This window comes from Sorex araneus, chromosome 1 (assembly GCF_027595985.1).
Source record: "Sorex araneus isolate mSorAra2 chromosome 1, mSorAra2.pri, whole genome shotgun sequence".
Taxonomy (NCBI): domain Eukaryota; kingdom Metazoa; phylum Chordata; class Mammalia; order Eulipotyphla; family Soricidae; genus Sorex; species Sorex araneus.
Window position 1 is genome coordinate 302,285,328 of NC_073302.1, and position 21,200 is coordinate 302,306,527.

Genomic DNA, 21,200 nt, shown 5'->3' on the forward strand with positions numbered 1-21,200 from the left:
AGACAAAGGTGTAAGAAAAAGACATTCTCACCTTGTTAACTAAACGAGAACTGAAAATAAAGATTCAGATGTGCTCTAACTTCTTGATTTCATTGGGTTTGGTGGCACCCTAAGTTATCAAAGTGATTCTAAAATATTCACCAGCCTCCAACTTTCCAGAGAGTTTGTTGGGGCTCCTCAGACTTCAGCCCAAGAGACTCATAATGGTCCCACCAGATTATACTCCTTGAATCTCATGATTATACTCCTTGAATCTCATGGGGGTTTAGGGTCAGGGCATCCCTCGCTATGTCTTGAGTCAATGGTCATGGCAACTGGGACCCAAAATGTAGCACATTTAGGGTCAAGGCTATGATTCACAGCAAAAACAAATCAAACCAATTGCTCACATTGTAAAGTTAATAATTTATAGCCTCAGCTAGGATTTCAGAGGTGAACTAATTTGGTAGAAAGAGTAGAACCAGACTAGAAACCCAATCACAAGGAAACTGTCATGCCTCTTGCCCCCAACTGGCCAGGTTCCCATGACATTGGTCAGGAGAACCTTTGCCTCTTGGCCAACCTTCACTGAGTTATTTCCTTGAAGATGGTAATCTAGTTTTAGCAGCTATGCAAAAGACATCATAGGTATGCTTCCTGGTCACAGGTCAGAGTTCAGAAGGTCTCCTACTTCCACATTTTTGTCATTCTTTTTGTGGATTTTCTGACAGGAAATGGGAATTTGGTGGATAATTACCAGGCATACAGATAGAGTTTCCTCATTAAAGTCTCATAAAAGCATGAAAATAAATCACCCCAAGTGGAGAAAGAAAGAAAATCTTCTGTTTAGACATTTCCATGACCATGGAGGCCAATTATTTCTCCTCTTCCATTTGACAACTTTATTTCAACTCGCAAAGGACCTTGATAGTTGGAGGAAGGAATTTAGAGACCTCACAGAACTTTTCTGATTCCAAGTTAATGACTTGGTATGTCAAGGACAGGACAAGCCTGGCAGAATAAATTATGAAGGTGCAGCTGAGGGGGCCCAGAGGAAGAAAGTCATGTAGCACATTTGCAGAGCTGATATAAACAAAAATAAATGCTATAATTTCAGGACGTCTCTGGGGTCCCTTTGACCTTTCCAGAGATCAAAGTAAAGATGCTCAGTGCCAGTGAAAGTTCCATATGAGACTGCTAGAAATGAGCTTTATATCCTGTCTATATTCTCTACATCCTGTCTCCCTCTCACCCAATAGTGCTCCCTTCTTTTCTAAGCAGCTACTGCTGGCATTGGGAATGCTCATGCAATTATTTTTCTCCCAGAACTTTTTTCTGGGCATTTCCTATCTCAGCCAGGGGCCTTCCCATTTTTCTAATGTGATTTTTTTTTCCTGGTCTCAAGTCCCAACTGTTCCAGAATTTATTTCCCCTGGAGCTGGCCTTTCCAGTGTCTGTCTGACATCAGAACAGAGATACGAGTGGATCAATATATGTTAGCAATGCACCTCAAGGTTTTGCCCAGAGATCCTGAAAATACCTACCCTGCGACATTCAAGACCTTAGCTAGGAGAGAAGTGTCTGTAGCATTAATGCTCACTAGATTGCCCTAGTAGAGCCAGGAAAGGAACTTGCTCTAAAGTCGGTGAATGTATTCATGTGTCCCATACTGAAAAGGGAAATGTTGAGATATGTGCTCTAAAACCCTTTCTTCACTGGGCAAATGTCATAGAGTGCAATGACATGAATCTGGGCATGACCATCTATCACACACATAGACTCCACATAGGGACCATTATCATGGCTCTCCTATAAAAGGGGAATCTTTTTTCTTTTCTGGAGGATCATATTACTTTTTTTTTTCTTTATGGGTCACAGCTGGCAATGCACAGGGGTTACTCCTGGTTCTGCACTCAGGAATCACCCCTGGCAGTGCTCAGAGGACCATATGGGATACTGGGAATTGAACCCAGATTGGCTGCGTGCAAGGCAAATGCCCTACCAGCTGTACTATTGCTCCAGCCACTCATACTACTTTCTTATCAATGAGAACAAAGCTCAGACAAGGCCATGGTACTAACTTGCCAAAGGGTCAGTATCACTGGGTGTGACTCAAAAAAGTCAATAATATTAATAATATTAATACTTCAACTCATGATCATAAAGATCATGAATTCTATCAGGGTCTTGCTTTTTATTTAGCTATTTATTCTCTGTTCCAGTGTTGAACAGCTCACTATCATCCTGGTAAAATATGTCCTAACAGTAAAAAAGAAAACTCAGGGCCAGAAAGATAGTAGAGGGGTTAAGGCACTTGCCTTGCACCCAGCCAACCACCACATATGGTCCCTCAGAGTCCCACCAGGAGTGATTCCTAAACACCGCGCCAGATGTAAGCCTAGGACACCACCTGGCATGACTTCAAAACCAAACCAATAATAATATTTTTTTTTAAGAGACAAAAAGTTAAAGTTTGAGCATAGTGATAAGTCCCAAACTGGGGGTGGACTCTGAAGGTGGACACCTTTAGGGGTGAGGAGGCCATGAAGAGTGGATTAGATCTCCCTAATCAGACTCTCATCACTCAGTCAGGTGAGGTGCTCAGCAATAATTTGAATGTGGAGGCTCTCGTGGTTTGACACTGAGAAAAAGCCAGGGTCAAGGTATAAAGACTCCACTAGGGGAAGAAAATTATCTCAAGGTTCCTGAGCCAAATCTTGCACCATGGTTATTAGGGATTGGGGGTTGGTGGCAGGATGCGCAGGGTTGAGGGGAAGGACCACAGACAGGAAGCCAGCTGGTCTGTGCGGGGTGAGCACAGAACAGCAATCTAAGGTCTGAGGGGGAAGGACAGGCCGGAAGTACAGATCTGAGTGGGAGGGGCACAGGCCGGAAGTAGTAAGTCTGAGAGGGAGGAGAACACGCCGGAAGTACAGATATGAGGGGCCGGAGCACAGGATGGAAGTAGCAAGTCTGAGGGGGAGGAGCACAGGCCAAAAGTACAGATCTGAGGGGGAGGAGCACTGGCTGGAAGTACAGATCTGAGTGGGAGGGGTACAGGCCGGAAGTAGCAAGTCTGAGAGGGAGGAGCACACGCCGGAAGTACAGATATGAGGGGCCGGAGCACAGGATGGAAGTAGCAGGTCTGAGGGGGTGGACCACAGGCTGAGGGGGAGGAGCACAGGCTGAGGGGGAGGAGCACAGGCTAGAAGTACAGATTTGAGGGGGCGGAGCACAGGATGGAAGTAGCAGGTCTGAGTGGGAGGAGCACGGGTAGGAAACCAACAGAGAATGGATGGCAATGCTGATTGCCGTCACCCGACGCGCCCGTGGCAGGGGCTTCCTGTCTTTCCTGCAGGGAGTTTGGCAAGGTCCAGTACAGGTTTTCAGGGCCACGAGCTCCCTTTCCTCACGTCTGGAAGACACTTCAGCCGTGCCAGCTGGGCTATGGGCCATGGCTGATTTTAGCAGAGGAGGTGGGCACGCCTGGTAGCTGGCTCTGAGGCTTCTGGCGCTCATTCTCAAAGTGTCCCCCACATCAGCCTGTTAGGCTGTGCTTAGAGCGGGGCCCAGCTCTGCCTCTTTGCAGCACCCCGGAAGCTGCACTGTGAGAAAGGCTGAGTGCAGAGGCCGGGGTGTACTGGAGTCAGTGGGTCCCCTTCTCTTTGGCCGCCCCCCCCCGCCCTTTCTGAGGCTCTTTCTGCCTGGCAAGGGAGGGGAGGAAACCCCACAGAAAGGGACTTGGAAGCCAGAGAGAAGTGCAGAGCATGGGGGTGACGTGTTGGAGCAGGTCATGAGGACTGGAGAGTGCTGGTCACCTCCCACAGAACCAGTGTGAGGCAAGAGGCTGAGGCCCAGCATGCATCCTGGCTACCCTGTGTGGGATGGCACAGGCTAAAAGCCCCCAGTAACTTACCTCAGAGCTCCCTCTTCTGTCCTTCCTCCTCAGCTGGGGAAGGAGAAGACACAATCATCCTTCTCAGGCTGGGCTTAAGAATCTGAAAATGTATAATAAAATCGCCCAGAAATCAGTCATCATAAGAGAACACTATTGGAGATGAAATGGATGAGAATCAACAGAAATAGTGTATGTGGCACATTTCCACATCTCTGCTATCTTTGCCACGACAGTGAACACTGATGGAGACCATGGCAGAGGCTGGGTCTGGCACCTCCGGCGACACTGAGCAAGTAAACTATTTATATTTCACCTTCTGAAATGTGCTACTGGGGGGTGGGGGCGGTGATGGGCACCCAGGAAAGCTGCTAGGGCCTACTGCAGACTGAAAACTGCTTTAGTTGGTGCAGAAATCAGCTTTCAGTCCTTGAACAAAACTGTAACTCAAGGAAGCTCAAAAAAGAGCTTGGCCTCTGCCCTTTCTCCTCAGGATGGCATAATAACAAGGATTGGGGTGGGGCGACACATTTCTTCCAACTTTCTGGATGAGAGGTTTGGGTTGAGACCATTCAAACTCTCTAGATAGGACACACTATGGCAGACGTGAGAAGGCCCAGAATGTTCCCAGGAGAGGAGGCTCCACCCCTGGCAGCAGCAAAGCAGGCATGAGCAGCTCAGGGCTTCTACCACACGACAGTCAACTCCAGGAGCCTTTGTGACTCGGTTGGGTTGTCTTGAAGATTTGACTGGATCTTTCAAGAACAATGTGGCACCCAGATGGTGGGCAAATACCAACACTGTCAGTAGTCACAGGAGAGGTCTGTCCTTACCCCCACACTTCCTCAATCCCCTGCTGTGGAAAACAGCTTAGGACCAACAGTGTCAGCAGTGCCCACAGCTGCCAAGGACCAAACATGGCCGCTGAGCTCCTCTGAGGAACTCCCAGAAGGCCCGCCATTTTCTCCTGTCTCTTCCTTTAGGGGCCCCAGTCTCAGTGATTCAACTCATTGGGCCAGGAACTGGGAAGACAGGCAGCCGACTAGGGAAGGCTGAGGAGTCTGTTGGAAAAGACATGATTGGAGCGGGTGGGGGCATCTAATGCCTTGCTTTTTGTTTGTCTCTTTTGGTTTGTTTCGTTTTGTTTTGGGGGCGACACCCAGCCATGTTTGGAGATGACTCCTGGCCGTGCTTGGGGACCCTCTTCGGTGCAAAGGTTAAATTGGGGTCATCTACCTACAAGGCAGGCACCTTATCCCTCAGACCTTTTGATTTTTAGTTTGAACAGTTATTGGTTGGGAAAATCTGAGTCTGGTGATCACTGTCCTGGCCCTCTGGGTCTATAGAAATGGGAGATGTTCCCGTTTGCTTTCAGCTATTGGTCCAAAGTCAGTCAGGCCTCTGGCTAGGTCCCAAGCCACATACATGCATTCCCCCGGGTGGTGATGGGACTGGCAGGGGCCATGTTAGCGTGACACACTAAGCCCCAAATCTCGCAAGCTTAAGGCAAGCACCAACTTGTTTCTTCCTCATATTACCTGCCCAGCACGGGCCAGCGAGGGGCTTTATTTACCTTGAAGTGCAGGGTGCCAGGAGGATGGCTGTGCCCCAATTGGTACTGCAGCTTGTGAAATAAGCAGGACCATGATGGACAGACCAGAGAGATTCCCCAGGGCTCTGACTTGTATGCCTATTGGGGGGGGGTGCAGAGATGTAGGTGTTACCCACCTCTCTTTGACAGATCTCAGCCACCTAGAATCAGTTGGACAGGGGGAGGGTAAGAAAAGACGAAGCCCCTGGACTCTCAGAAACACTGCACATTCCTGCCCATCTGAACTGCAATGGCAGGGAGCCTTTGGCTGGGTCAAGATAGCCAAGCATTTTGATTCCCGTGCTCAAATGCCAATATCCTCTTCCATTTTCTCAAAAATGAAGCTAACACACCTTGGGAATCAGGTGACAGGTGGTGCTGTTGGTTTGAAAAAGTGGACAAGAAAAAAGTCCAAGGGGAAGCAAGTTTCTTTTTCAGACACTTGTCAAACCATTGCAATGCCCTGAAAACCACAAGCACCTAGCTCCTGGGATCCTGTCAGACACACATGTTCCTGGAATCTATAGACATCAGTTCCATAGGGGTGACTACACGATAACACATACATGTGCACACACATATTGTCATGAGCAGTACAGCGGTTCTGCCAATCATTACCCAGTCATTCTCTGGCATGAACATAGAGGAATTAGGCTTAGGTTTTGTTTTGATTAAATTTTTATAGAGGCATAATAGTAGACATGTTTTGAAACAAAAATGAGCATATTCACTGGATGGTCTCAGACTTTTTTGTTTGTTTGTTTCCTCATCTTCCCCCACACTTCTGTACAATCTGCCCCAAGCTCTAAACTTTGCTTCACAAAGCGACACTTCCAAAGACCCTGTTTTGCACAAGAAGGGCTGTTGGACACAAGACACTCATAACTCACTCCAAGTGGAGATGAATAAGCACAACTTCCCTTCCGGTAGAAGAAATCAATCAAAGCTCCGAGTGGGCTCTGCTCCTGCACCTGTCCGTCTTGTCTCCAGAGAGGGAGGATGTACTTAGGCCTCTGTTTGACAGTCACAGCCCAGCGATCACTCTTAAAGTGTCCTCTCTCATCACCTACAACAATAAACATAACTGAATTGAGGAGAATAAGAGCACAGAGTAACCAGGCATCACAACTACAAATACTCTCTCTCGGGGTTTAGCCATGGTTCTTGATTTAGGATCTTCTGGCCCTGCCACTCACACCAAAGCAACTTTGGCCAAATTCCTGAGTGCTCTTGATATCTCCTGTCACGCTGTTACACGGCACAGGGATCCTGACATGAGCAAACAAAGTCAGTCATTGGTGGAGTGAGCACCTGCCCATTGAGGAGCCCTCATCCCAAATCCCCCCTTGGAGGGGAGCAAATGAAGCTTCAATGTTTCAGTGACTTAAGCATTTCAGCCCAGACAAGGTCATCCACCTAGTGCCCGAATGCCCGAAAGCTCCAGCATTTGCTGGCACACATGCTCTTCCACAGAACAGGGAGGAGAGTACACGGGTGCCCTCTGTCTTCAACATTTGGTCTGGAAGAGCCGGACAAGAGTAGTACTTGCCCAACTACACTGCAACCCAATTTTCAGGAGATGCTCTTTGATGGCTTGGATTTGCTCCCTACACTAGGATCCTATCATCTGGGGCTCAGTCTTTCCAAGACTGAGACCATGGAACATCCCAGTCCAGTGCCTCTCCTTATCCAAGCCTTCATCCCTTAAATGTCTGCTCACTGTCTTTCTCCGCACCCCTCAACTCTCTGGAAGGGGCCAACAGGCACCAAAGCCATGTGCAAGTATGGACTTCAAGTACACGTAGGAGCTGAACAATAGCAGGATTTTTTTAGGAAGCATTTTATTTTGTTTTTTTAAATGTTCTATTTTAATATAGTTAAGATGACTTATTACATTCCATATTCCAACACCAATCCCTCCACTATCGCGCCTCCCCACTACCATTATTTCCAATTTTCCCAACCATTCCTTAAGCCTGCCTCTATAGCGGGCCCTGAGTAATTTATTTTATATTGCTGTTACAAATAATAATTTGCTCAGATGATCAAAAATGTTTTCTTAGAAGGTTGTGGTATCACACCACGGAGCCCTTAAGCCCATATATAAGAGATTACTAACATGTTGTTACAGGTTAAACCTTGTGTGTTTATATCATGTTAATTGAGAATGGTTGCCTTCTACTTTACATCCCATCCAAGCTGGTGTGCTACTTGTAGTTTATAAATGATGTATAGTTTGAGATGTTGTGCAGTCAAAGTGTGACCATGCTCCAGGAATTCAAAAATTTTAAATGGGATGATACAGTAGAAGTTAAAGTTTTAACTGAATGGTAACTTTGGGTACCCTAGATGACTCAGTTTGGCATGGGGTCTAGAAGCATTTTGTTGTTCTCTTTCAAGATTTTATATATAAGTCTCAGGGTCATGGCCAGTTAATGAGCATATTTGGTGCCAGAGGCAGTTCATGGGAGGCTTCCGGAAGAATAGGGATATGGGGGGAGGTCACCCATCCCTGATTCCTTGAGAGCCTGGAAATTTCAGTCACAAAACCTGTATACCTGAGTTTTTAGCAGATTAATTTCTGCATGAGGCTCTGCGTGAACAGAGGGGTCTGGCTGTGAGCATGGCAGCAACTGTGGGGTGTGGAGGTTTTCAGCTGCCAGGGCTGTGTTTGGGCGGGTGCTGATCTCACACCCCTTCCCACCCTCGCTCCCAGGAGTGGTTCTTGAATCTGCACTTGAGCCAGGAGTAATCCCTGAGCATTTCTGGTGGGGCCCAAATACAAAATAAAACAGAATATCCACACTTTTCACCATCCCAGTAGAGGGATATGCAGGGACCTGCATGTATGCTTGTGAGACAAAGCATACAATGCAATGACTGGATGTCAGGCTCCACTGCAAACATATTCCTCTCGTTGAGTTTAACAACACACCCAGCAGCCACCATGCTTGCTGTATTATTTTGGCAAGAACATTGAAGTTCATCTGGGAAATATTTCAACGCAGTATTATCAACTAGACATGATCTAATCGAGCCTCAGAATATACTCATGCTCTCATCAAAGTTGAGGCTTTCAGAGATCCGCCATTGCAGAGTCACTTCAGACCTTATCACTGCCCAACGCCAGCACCATCACCCCCATCCCACCCCACCCCCCGCGTCCAAGACCCAAGCCAGGTTGTATAAATCAGGGTCCTTATAGGATGTCCATTACCCTTTTCTCCCACCTGCACTAGGGCTCACTGTCCTTTGAAAAGATTCAGAAAAGGCATTTGCTTCCTGCCCCCACCCACCCCAGACCGTGAGTTTGTATATGTTGTGTTAAGAGTTTGTATAAGTAGTGTAAACTTCCCTTCCATAAACGAGACTGGGTTTGGAGATTAGTCATGCAATTAAAGTCAACCTAAGGCAGTTGTGGGAGGAAAGAGAGGGGGGCATAACTTCCAAAAAGCAACTGAGTGGTGGGATCAGCACTCCAATATCATGGGTCTAAAGTGCAGCTATGAATAACTTTGAAAATCATGATCCTTTAACAAAATTTGAAAATTTAACAAAATGTGAAAAACAAAACCAAATACAAAAGCAACTGATGGTAGATGGCCTTCATGGAGAAAGGACTTGACAAAGCCTGGCAGGCTGGCACTTCAGAGGTAACTTGATGGGCATGACTTGACCATTGAGTGAAAATAAGATCCAGAACTGAGAAACAGGTGGGGTGGATACGGTTAAGAAAGCAGCAAATCAGGACCAGGTGGGTAGCAATCGGGGCACAAAGGATGCTGAACGCAGAGGGTGCTGAATGCAGGCATGAGTGGCAGGCAGGGCGCTCTTCAGCCGGAGGCAGGATCTCCTGAGATTGTTGACTTGCCTTGGGAGAAATTGCAAATGGAAAAAAAAGCTGGACGTATGAGCCTCTCATCTCTGGGAAGGACTACTTGTTTCGGAAACCCTGAAAAAGGCCCCACCTGAGAGTCTGGGTTGAGGGTTTGGTCCCCCTCCGCTGTTCCTTCTCTGCCTTTCAGAGAACACATGTGCACGTGCGTTTCTTTCTGCTCACCGCCCACAACAACGAAGCCAGCCACACACTCTGAGAGGCAATTTGTAGGAAGATCAACAACAACAACATCTAACTCTAAACTCCAAACAGTTCTCTTCTAACCGTTGGTGCTGCTGATTTCCTCTATAGTATAAACAGTCTTAATCCAATTTAAAGCCCCAGTTTCTGCTCACTCTTGAAAAATGGTATAGAATAAACCTTGAGACACAGCTGGCTGTTCGCTTTGGTCCTCTGCTGCGGAGAGGACTCTCTGCCTGTCTGCTGTGTCTTGGTGTGACTGTTAACCCCCAAATCCTGAGCGGAGGCTGGGAGGGGGACTGTGGGATGGCAGAGCCCATATTCAAAACCATGTGTGTAGAGCGGAACATTTTAATCGGTAGCCCCCACTTGGGCCCCACAAGAAGATAGCAGTATCAATGGCCTTGCACCTGGCTGGAAGAAGACTCACATGAACGGCGACAGTGAGGATGCCAAAGCATCCTCTGCAGTCTGACACTTGTGTTGGAAGTACTGGGGTGTCAGTGACACCATTAAATACCAAAGATGCCAGATGCAAGTTTAGACAGGGCCAGTTTGGGAATGATTGTGAAGACTCACTAAGGAAGTGTCATCACTGGAAAGGAAAAAAAAAGAAAAGAAACAACACACACACAGCAACACACACACAGTGGGCTTAACGGCTCGGACACATGCTCTGTAGGCAGGCGGCTCGGGTTCGATCCCCAGCACCACAGGGTCCCCTGAGCACTGCCAGGAGCATCTCCTGAGCACCACTGTGGAGCCCAAATATCTTTAAAAAAATTTTTTGGCACAACCAGCGGGTGCTTAGAACTTAGTCCTGGCTCTATGCTCAGGGATCACTCCCTGAGAGTAATAGAACCACGATAGAACAGGGGTAGAGTGGGGGTCGGCCATAATACAAGGCAATTGCCTTCTACCTCTCTACTATATCTCTGCCTCCCCCATTTAAAAAAGAAAAATAGCAAAAATCCCTACAAAGAACCTTCTCCTTGGTTTCCTCGTGGAGAAACTAAACAGAGTCAAAGACCTTTGTTTATTTGGGCAAAAAGGCACAAAGATGAAAAGACACATGGGTTAAGAGTTTGTTGTGGGTTCTTATGAAGAGCCACTCTTCCTAGGGAGAAAGAGAAGGAAACTCTGAATCCAGGACCTCCCTTCACTCCCACGAACAGACTATTCACCTCTGATGAATGTTTTGTTTTTGAAGCCCAGGTTGCCATTTCTGCACGCCCCCCCCACACCGCCTCCAGAATAAACCTGAAACAGGAAGTGGTACAAGAGAAAAGTGTCAGACTCAGAGGAAACCGAGATTGATCCTCAGCCATACTCAAACATCCAAGAAGACTTAGGTTCTCCTTCTAAAAAGAGAAGACAAAAAAAAAAATCCAACAGAGATGGATTTTTTTTTCCACTTAGATATGATGGGGAAGATGTGTTCTATTCCTTCCCCTGCTGGGTCAAGCATAAATTCTGAGTCCCGTTCATTTCCAAGGGATGGTCTGGGTGTGCTTTAGGATAGGAGCAATGGGACAAGGTCCCACCAGCATGACCTGAAGGCCCAAGCAGAAGCACTGGGAGTGAGAAGGAAGGTTCGCCAAAGAACAAGTGGTGCTGTGTGCTGACACGTGAGAAGGTGGCCAGAGCATTTCAGCTCTCTGGTGCCTTGGGGAGAGTGGGGGGGGGGGGGGAATCATGTTAGGTACAGCATCGAGAAAGCTGCATGTTGGGTTCGGGAGCTCCTGTTCAGATGATGGCAAGTTTAGGCATGGGTGGGTGTGGTGCTGAAGAGATGGGGTGGAGGGGGATTAGAATATGAAACTTCTTGGCAAGGACTCCAGAAAGCCAAGGACAACAAATAGGCCATAGGCAAGAGGGATGAGAGGTGAGAGGGGCTGGGCCCAGTACCAAATCCACAGTGGGAAAGAAGGAACTGAGACCCCCACACACACCGCCCCCAGGGCCAGAGTGGGCTTTTTCTACTCCAATGAGAGCCCTGGCTTCCATTGGGGAGTGGAGGGTCACTGGGAGATGGGGGTGCTACCTCACCAGACGCCCTACTTCCTCCCAAGAAAAACCTTTCAAAACCATCTGCCCCATTTCCCTCAATATTTCTGCAAGAAGGCATCTGAGTTTCAGGGTCAAATTACCAGCTCAAAGATCAAACTGCAGAAAGAGGGCGGGTGGGGGATGATGTGGGAAACAGGCCGAGATCCTCTCTGGGGCAGCCCCAGGGGTCTGTCTCCGAGCTCTTCTTCCTTCCTGACCTCCAGATCGATTGATGGGTGTCTATGAGCCCGGCCCGCGGGTGCTGAGCCATGGGGTGGGTGAGCCAAGATTTCCAGGATGCTGTCAAGGGACAGGCTCCAGTCTGGGATCAAATGGCTCCTATCTGGAGGAAGTGATTGTTTTATTTGGGGGAGGGGGCAGGGGAGACCACCTGTCAGATGGAACCTGAGATTTGGAGGGTGAGGTTTACAAGGTAGAAAGGAGCTGGGGTCTTGCCTTGCTGGATCTTCCTTTCCGGGAGAACCCAAGACCACCCCCTTTGGTCCCTCAATAAATAAATACAATAATAAAATAGAACTGAATGCAAAAACAAAAAACAAAACAGGGTTTTGTTTGGGGGAGAAACCAAAAGCCCTGATGTGTTCAGTTCTCACGGGTTCCAGGCAAAGTTCTAGTCCCAGGAGCTGAGACATCACCGGTCAGTGCTACCACCTCTGAGCCCTCTACACACAAACACATTTTTTCCTTTCTCAGCCTTATCTCTGGGTGAGGATGGAAACTTTATATATTCACTAAGTTAGTCTTGGGGCCATACCTAGCAGTGCTCAAGGCTTACTCCTGGCTCTGTGCTTGGGGTACCCTATGAGGCTATGGAGAAGATCAACCAGGGTCAGTCTCATGCAAGACAAGTGCCTTACCCACTGTCCTATCTCTTTGGCCCCTTTCATCTTTATTTAAAGGACTATCCCATATTACCAGTTTTCTGAGCCCTCGGATCCTTGCACGTCTATTTTGGGGGGCTCAGATCCCATCTGACCACACACCCTCTCATTGTTCTCCAACACTGAGTGAATGGGTCACTCAGCTTTACTGTAAGGAATTAACAGGCAGAAACTTGCCCCCACCCCCAGGGCAGGGCACCCTAATTGTACCACATGAGACCTACTGTTGGTGCAGTGCTGGTGCCTTGCTGCTCCCTCGTTTAAATCCACACAGAGCACACAGCCCATTGGGAGTCGTAAATGCTATTCAGTGCCACTGATGATTTTTTTAAGCCTCTGGTAGAAAGACCAAAACCATGCCAATTACGCCTTACTCTAAAAGCGATGGAACGAATCCGTTGTTGTCTGGGCTGGCTCTCCTTGGAAAGCCAACACCCAGACAGGACGAAAGTGAACAGGCAGACCTTGAAAACATGAAGGTCTTGTTGCTCCAGATATGCATCAATGCAGGATGTTCCATTCTCTTGGGAGGACAGCGTATACTTCTGGCCTTGTGTTCAAACCTTCTTTCAGTTATCAAACCATCAGCGCCCTTTCAGCCCCAGACGCCAGACCTGGGCTGGCTATTTTTCACCAAACGCTGAGAATGAGAAGGAAAAACTATGACCAGAAACATAAAAAACAAAACGATGTGACTGTGCTGAATTCGGGTCACTGACAGGGCTTCTGGATTCATTTGCCCATCCCTGACAAAGAATCACGGATTAGGTAGCAGAAGGGCAGGGGAGAGTGTTCTCTCCACTCTGCAGGCTCCGAGTTCAAGGTGAAGTGGCCAGCAGGATGGGTTTTCTCTGAGACTTTCTCCTTGACCTACAGATGACCGTTTCTGCCCTGGGTCTTCCTTAGTCTTTTCTGTACACATACCTGTGTCCGGTGTCTTCTGAAAAGCACTCCTGACTGGCTGCCTCATTCGATCTTATTTGGCCTTAATTTCCTGTGTAAAGGCCCTATCCCTAAAGAATCACATTCAGAAGTGTTAGGCATTCTAACTTCAACGTATGACTTTTTCCAGAGACACGATCCAGCCCATCATATTTATAACATCTAGTACTATGTCCACATTCAATGCAGAATTCACAAATAATTTATTCACTTGAAATAGTTTATAGGTGAAAGTGTCTCACATTGTAAGAATTCTTGAGTATTTCTCATGATTGTTTAAACATTTTCCCTCCTTATAAATTAGATAAATGACTTGTAGACGCTGCTGAAGCGATGTATCTTTCCACGCCCCTGTCTCCTCTAAGTTTTGGTTTCATGGATTGATTCTCTTATTTTTTATCCTCCATTCCATGTTTTCCCTCTCAACCTCATTATTCTTTCCTTCTTCTATCTTTAGTTTTGGTGCAATGTGTCAAAGTCAGTTCATTGATTTGAAATGGCTATTCTTTTTAAATGCACATCTGTGCTGCTATAGTCTACTCTGAATACTGCTTTCATTGCATCCTATGAAATGTCATTTTCTGGGGTTTTGTTTTTATTTGCTTAAATTTTTTTTCTAATTTTCTTTGTGATTTTTGTCTTTCAGTGATAGGCTGCATTTATCCATTATATGTTTAATTATGCTATAACACAAGCTATATTATAGCTACAGGCTACAATTGCATATTGTTTCATTTTCATGTATTTGTGAATTTTTAAATTTTCCTCTGTGGTTGATTTCTAGTTGTAGTCTATGGTACATTGTTGTGTGATTTCCATTATAAAATCAAAATTTCTTCATTAATTTTTAAAAATATAAATAAAAAATAGTCAAGCCCTGTTTTGTGGCCTATTGTGGAAAATGTTCCAAGTGCACTGGAGAAAAACATGTCCCCTACAGTTGTTGGTGAGTCATTCTGTGCGTGCCTGTCAGGTTGGTTAATTTATAGAATCAGTTAAGGGAATTTGCGGAGTTGTAGTAACAATATCATACACCTAACAATAAAAACACTTGTACATTTGAACTCTAGCTATCTTGAAGTGATTCTCTTTGGCCCAATTTAGGGCAATCTGGACATCAAAATAAAGTAATGCCGTTTAATTATTTTTGAAAAATAAGATAACATAGATATGCCAAAAACAGTAATAACAAGTCTCACAATGGAGAGACTGGTTACTGGTTCTCACTCGAGTAAATCAATGAGCAACAGGATGACAATGATACAGTGATACAGAAGATAACATAGGTGTGGATCAATGAGAGAAGATAGATAAGGTAGGTAGGTAAGAGAGGGACATTATAGCAGAACGCTGTGCTAACTAGTATGTGGAGAGAGGGTGCTAGATATGTAAAATCAGTGTTTTTCAACCCTCTAGTAAAGACTATTTCAGGCAGGAGTCACATATGGGGGGTATGACTGGAGGGGTGTTTATGAGAAGTAAGCAATCTATATGGCTTAAATTGGCTGTGTACAAACTGTTTATGTGTAGCAAGGGGAAAATTTCAGTAAACATTGAAAAAGATAGATAGTACCTTGATCGGGTGATTAAAAATAGCATCACCACCAAAGGGCGTGCGCCATATGTCTCTAAGTGAGCTGCCTTAGAAGGACACAAATCATCCACGCAGTCATCTGGGCAGTCCTGGAGAAGTTAAATCTGACCACGAAAAGACAGGAGAAAATCCTGAGTGAGCAGCTGTCCATTACAAAGGGGGCACGATGTATTGTTTAAAATATGTATTTCAAAGCAGAGATGCAAAGCTATGGAAATATCCCAGATTTAAGCAGGTAGAAGAGAACTAGTAACTAGACTGATTATCTGATGTTATCTGGACACCAGGCTGGAGAAAAATATTTGTAGGGCTGGAGAGGAAATGCAGCAGGTAGGGCACTTGCCTTGCATGTGGCCAATCCAAGTTCAATTCCTAGCACCCCCTATTGCCCCACGAGCACCATCAGAAGTGATTTATGAGCATGAGCCAGAACTAATCCCCAGAAACCATTGGGTATGGCCCAAAAACCAAAAGAAAACATTTTTTTAAGAAACAATACAGGCTATAAAGGACATACTCAGACCAACTAACAATATAGGGTAATAGATTTAAAAATATAATTTTGGGGGTTGAAAATTAACTGATATTGTAAATAAACTTTCTCTCATCATATTAAATTTACACACAAGCATTTAGGAATAAAAAGTAAATAACTTGGTCTTGGATAGATCAGAAAAATGTATGTGGGGCTGGAGCGATAGCACAGCGGGTAGGGCGTTTGCCTTGCACGCAGCCACCCAGGTTCGATTCCCAGCATCCCATATGGTCCCTGAGCACCACCAGGAGTAATTCCTGAGTGCATGAGCCAGGAGTAACCCCTGTGTATTGCTGGGTGTGACCCAAAAAGCAAAAAAATTAAGTATATGTACATGTGTTCATGTGCATGTATATATGTATGTATGTATGTGTGATCCAACAATCTGAAAAATGTGCATGGATGAGAGCAAGACAGATAGTACAGAGACACTTGCCTAGGTGTGAGTGTCCCCGTAGCAATGGTCCAAATCCTGGAACCGTACTTGGTCTTCCAGAACTTCCAGGTGTGGACTCTCTATACTGCTGGTGTGCCCAATCCCCTCCAAAAATGTACATGAATGAGGGTTGTATTAATCTCATTCTTTCAACTTCCTTGTAATTTTGAAACATCCTTTAAAAGATAAGAAATATTTGTAAAAGTCTTCCAGCAGATGACAGAACAATTCTATACACACACAAAAAAGAGCTTCCTTTGAACAAAGGAAAAAAAGGCAAATGGAACTAGTAAGCTGGACTTAGATTTTTGAGTTACATTATCTACTGGGAGAAATTATAGATATCTGAAGTAATAAACTTTCAGTGTACTATTTTTATCCTCAGTCAAGAAGCTATTTTTCTTTTATGGTGGCATCAGAAAAACAAAATATGTACCTTCAGGGACTCACAAAACATATATCATGTGTGTGACCTTCTTAAAAATGTATCTGAAGATGCACTGCAATTGACTGAAAGGTAATTATTATTCCAGGTCTAGCTTCAACGCACTATTGAATTTGAGAACTAGCACTGGTTGTTGAAATCAATTGATAGCATCAAATCTCAAAAAAAAAAAAACCCACAAAGAACACTGTAAATAAGTGCAACTCAAATTTAGATTCTTCACAGCTGGAGAAGATACGCTGCAGAATGATGTAAGAAACAGCAGCCCATATTTTTATGACCAAAAGTGGTATTGGAATTATGGGCACGAGAAACCGTTATTAATGGTATTGTAAACTACAGAATCTCAATCAATAACTTAAAACAACAAAGTCTGTTAAGAGGGGAGATGTGAGTGGCAGTCCTGGTTCTATGTAGAGAAATCAGATGATAATCACTCACCTTGATTTTGATCATCTCTGAAAAGCAGGAGAGAAAAACAGGTGCAGACAGGTGCAAGAGGAAAAACACATGTTGGCAAGCGAAGCAGCTGCTCTCCTGGCCTTATTCTTGGGCCCAGAAAAAAGGTGGCTTGGATGGGTGTGTAGAGCAGTGGGTGCCATTTCTAGGAACCTGTGGTGGCAGAAATTTGCATGCCTGAAGCCCAGGATGCTTCAGGAGGCTATTGGGAGCCCAGTGCACACCTGGGCAGGAGCAGCAAACAGAAAGCTGAGTGGCCCACAGACCACCGGGAGGGCACCGGCTCCTGGCTTGCCACTGCACCTGGGTTAGGGACACAACTGACGGGGCTGGGGAGACAGAAGTGTGAGTGTGAGCGTGGGGTGGGGGAGGGAACATGAGACAACTAGACACGACCCACAGGAGGCAGCTGTTACCTGATCCACTTGGCCCTAAGACTGGAATTCCAAGAAGTGTCCAGACATTATGGGAGGATAATCTAGAAGGTTCCATGCCTAAGAGTTCCTGAAGCATAAATAAATCGCAGGAGTCCACGCAACCATCCCACGTACACAGGTCACACAGGGGTCACTTCTGCCTCTCCCCAGTGCTGCTGGCAAATCTGATGAGCAGCTGACAAAGGGAGAAGGACACTCCAGCTGGACTCGTCAATGGCTCTGGACCATCTGCTAGACCATCCCAGAGGGGACTGGGAGTGTCATTCCAGCCCACTCAGGGGTGACCCTGAATAGTGTGGAAAGGAAAGCCTCCCAGTGGACAGCCCTTTGCCTGTAAGACAAGACGGCCTGGAAGAAGGCCTGCATTGACCCATGGCATCACTGATGGTTGACCAGATGGTCAAAGTGAGTGTCCTGATTTAAAGATCCCACATCACTATATGGTTTGAGTAAAATAGCATTAGCAAACTTCTGTGATTTTGTTAAAATAAATGTATTATGTATCGGGGCTGGAGAGATAGCACAGCGGGTAGGGCATTTGCCTTGCACGCGGCTGACCCGGGTTCAAATCCCAGCATCCCATATGGTCCCCTGAGCACGGCCAGGGGTAATTCCGGAGTGCAGAGCCAGGAGTAACCCCTGTGCATCGCCAGGTGTGACCCAAAAAGCAAAAAAAAAAATTTATTATGTATCTATAAATGTGTGTATCACTGTCATCCCGTTGCTCATCGATTTGTTCGAGTGGGCACCAGTAACTTCTCTCATTGTGAGACTTATTGTTACTGTGTTTGGCATATCCAATACACCACAGGTAACTTGCCAGGCTCTGCTGTGCGGGCACGATACTCTTGGTAGCTTGCTGGGCTCTCCTAGAGGGGCGGAGGAATGGAACACGAGTAGGCCATATGAAAGGCCAATGCCCTACCACTGTGCTATCATTCCAGCCCTAATGTGTGTGTGTGTGTGTGTGTGTGTGTGTGTGTGTGTTTCATGGTCACATGAAATCTATGCCATAAGAGTCCCATAATGGTTGGTTTTTGTTTTCTTATGTTTTTCTAGACTTTTTTTCTCAACTACTGCATATTATTTCTATAAAATGCAGGGAGTTAAGCAGTTCTTCTTGGTTTTATTTTTAAGCCTTTGGTGGTGGGCTGGCATTCCAGAGGCGTGGCTGGCATGCTCATGACACTGGTTCTGCTCTGAAGTCCATTTTAGGGAAGCCACATTGGGGTCATCTGTGTCCACGTCTGTCCTCATCCTTTATGAGCCTGGACAGGCCTGCTCCCTACCAGAGACTGTGGGACTGGAATTTTTCATAACTTGCAATTGTATAAGTCATATAACCCAAAGAGCAAATAAGAGGCTTTCTGCGGTTCTCAGAGCCTGTGAGGAGGCAGCTTGATGACCCCGAGAACTCTGGTTTTTGGGGTGAGGCTGACCGAATCCACTGTTCAGGCCCAGTGTGACCTTGGATGTCACAACTGACCCCTAAACCCAAAGGTCCTCTTCTTCAAATAGGAAGGATGTCAACCACCTCTGGGACCATGCTAGTGGGAGCAGGAATTAAGAGTTGGGCGCCTCAGAGCTTCTGCTGGTGGGATGACCGGGCTTGGGTCACTCTCCAGGGAACTGTGACCAGTTGGAGCCAACACGAAGCCGGCTCCATCCTGAGCTCAGAACAGCTGCTTGTTTGTCTGTGCAGGACAGCCCAAATCTCCTCTTCTGCTCAAGACTGTCTCAATCATGAGCTGTAAGAGAAGGGCCAGCAGGGTCCTTCTAAGGCGTCTCCCTTGGTGTCCCGATTCACACTCAGCTCTGGCTGAGGAGGACCCTGTCCTCCTGCACACACCCTGTCTGAGGTGAGAGCAGTATCTGTGCAGCTTCCTCAACGAAACAGAGGGCAGGAGCACCGTCTGGCTTCTCCTCTCGACTTCCCCCAGGAAATGCCCTGGAGTGAGAGAGAGAGAGGGAGGGAAGAAGGGAGGGAGGGAGGAAGGGAGGGAGGGAGGGAGAGAGAGAGAGAGAAAGAGAGAGAGAGAGAGAGAGAGAGAGAGAGAGAGAGAGAGAGAGAGAGAGAGAGAGTTAGTTCCTCCAGCATGCCCCAGGGGAATTGAGAGGGGATGAGAAAGGCAGGGAGAAGGATTTCCTAAATCCATTCCTAAATCCATGGCTGCAGGAGGGCCTGTCAGAGCCCCCTGTCCCAATCTCGGTCTTCCCCTGAAGAGAGGAGGCTGGTGGGACCTGAAGTCACAGAGACACAGGCAGAGGGTGCTGAAGCCCACGTCCACTGTGTGGGTCTCTTCCCCACCTGACCAGGAGGTGAGGAACGTGGACAGCCTGCAGTCAGCCAGGCTAGCAATCCTAGCAGGGCTTCTGGCCAGTCAGTCACCACACATGAGCTTGGCGCTGGGCAGACGTGCGTTAGTGGCTGGATTCCCAGTCTTGACCACTCTGTCCCTTGCAGAAGGACTCTGGGTGCTGTTAATCTCAGGCCTCTCTCGTCTGTGCGATCAGGCTGATAAATTCATCTTAAGGCCATCCACTGTAATCTGAAAACAGGCCTAGAGATGGGAAAGAGGTTCGATTATTAAAGGGTTCACACTTCCTAAGGTCGCTGGAGACTTTCTGGAACTTTTTTAAGGAGCACCGTTAGCATTCCCCGTATTTTGAAGGCAGTGAGGGACAAAGCAAGAAAGCAGGGGAAATTTGATCACAGCCCTTCTCTCTAAGAAAGCACTGCAATGAGGAAGGTGGTCCTCATTCCAAGGTCCCCTCAAAACTGCCATGTCTTGTCCAAGTTTACAATATCTTAATAGATCTGCGCATCCAAATCTTTGAGCTCTAGGGGTCAAGTGTAGTTTCTGGAGCAGGGGAAGTTATTCCTTAATCCTTTGGGAAAGTAAAAGAAGGTAGGATATTTAGAGAGAGAGAGAGAGAGAAAGAGAGAGAGAGAGGGAGTGTGTGTGTGTGTGTGTGTGTGTGTGTGTGTGTGTGTGTGTGTGAACAAAGAGGCAGAGACAGAAAGAGAGGGTGGGGAACAATAAGAATAGGAGATGAAGAAGAGAAGATAAGGAAGAGAATAAAAAAGAAGGAAGGAAGAAGGACAAGAGGAAATGAGGGAAAGAAGGAAGGGGGAAGGAAGAAGGGGGAGGGAAGGAACGATGAGGGAGGGAGGAACAAAAAGTATACAATTCTTTCATTGGTTTTCCTGATACAATCTATTATTTCTGGGAATGACAGTCTTGCAGAAACATCTGGGACTCATCATGTACCTTCTGCTACAGCAAAGCAGAGACGATTTCTGGATATTAATCTAACATGGGGGCAATTCTCTAAGCCTAGCAAAGGGAGAGCGGGCTTTTCTAATTTACAGAGCCAGATGGGAGAATTTAGAGATTTGAGGGAAAGTTTTTACTGCCATGTCTTGGTGGGAGTCCCGAGGACCCTCCTGTCCAGAACAGCACAGCCCTATCTGTTCTTGGGGAGACAGATGAGGGGGAAAGCTCACGTTCTTTTCTCTGTGCAACTCCTTGAAGGAAAAGATAAGATTTCAGGACTTTTGAGACTGATCAGCAAAGGGGAGACAAGGTTGCATACTCTACACTACACTTTACATCTGAGGTCCTTCTCTGTAGTCATTAATGATTGTTAATAGTGTGGAAAGGGTCCCCTGTGGGACAGGCTGACATTCAACTCACCTCTCTCGGAAACAAGTTTCACCTTGAGCGTCACAGCCTCCAACGGACAATGAATTCACCCTCATGGATGGATCAATGAGAGCTCACCTTGGTGGGTCCTGGTGGATCTTGGGAAGTTTCAGAGTTATTTCTGCAATGTGTCGATTTCCTTTCATTTATT

General features: G+C 46.5%; 1 long non-coding RNA gene across 1 annotated transcript; it reads right to left on the bottom strand.

The window, feature by feature from the left end:
* Positions 1 to 3,900: 3,900 nt before the first annotated feature.
* On the bottom strand, positions 3,901 to 15,335 carry LOC129404227 (uncharacterized). The gene is made up of 4 exons (XR_008629775.1): positions 15,010 to 15,335; positions 12,959 to 13,134; positions 6,356 to 6,531; positions 3,901 to 3,977 (listed from the first exon to the last, which is right to left on the bottom strand). It is a non-coding gene; the product is annotated as an uncharacterized LOC129404227 (long non-coding RNA).
* Positions 15,336 to 21,200: the final 5,865 nt, after the last annotated feature.